Below are 263 nucleotides of genomic sequence, written 5' to 3'. Positions count from 1 at the left end.
GATGAAATGAGATTGGCTGAATTATATTGAAATATCATGCTGAATTCGGAAAAAAATACAGGAGCAAGTATAATGATAAAATCATAATTAAAAAAGTAAATTAAATGTAAAGCTTGAGAAAGTGATTTTTATTTCTTTTAACATATAGTGGTAAAAAAAAATATTGAAATTAAGAAATAACGAGAGACAGTGCAATGAATAAGGATTGAAAAGAAAATAATGATATTTTAAGTTCCTAAAGGCTGGATACTTTTTTACGATTC

At 24.7% G+C, this 263-nt stretch overlaps 1 protein-coding gene across 1 annotated transcript in view; it reads left to right on the top strand.

Moving 5' to 3' along the window:
* LOC119594374 overlaps positions 1–263 on the top strand; it is a 6,334-nt gene that overhangs the window by 2,093 nt on the left and 3,978 nt on the right. The gene's annotated exons all lie outside the window — the stretch shown is intronic.

The sequence above is a fragment of the Penaeus monodon genome, chromosome 33 (genome assembly GCF_015228065.2).
Source record: "Penaeus monodon isolate SGIC_2016 chromosome 33, NSTDA_Pmon_1, whole genome shotgun sequence".
Lineage (NCBI taxonomy): Eukaryota > Metazoa > Arthropoda > Malacostraca > Decapoda > Penaeidae > Penaeus > Penaeus monodon.
This window is presented reverse-complemented; position numbering and strand designations above follow the sequence as displayed.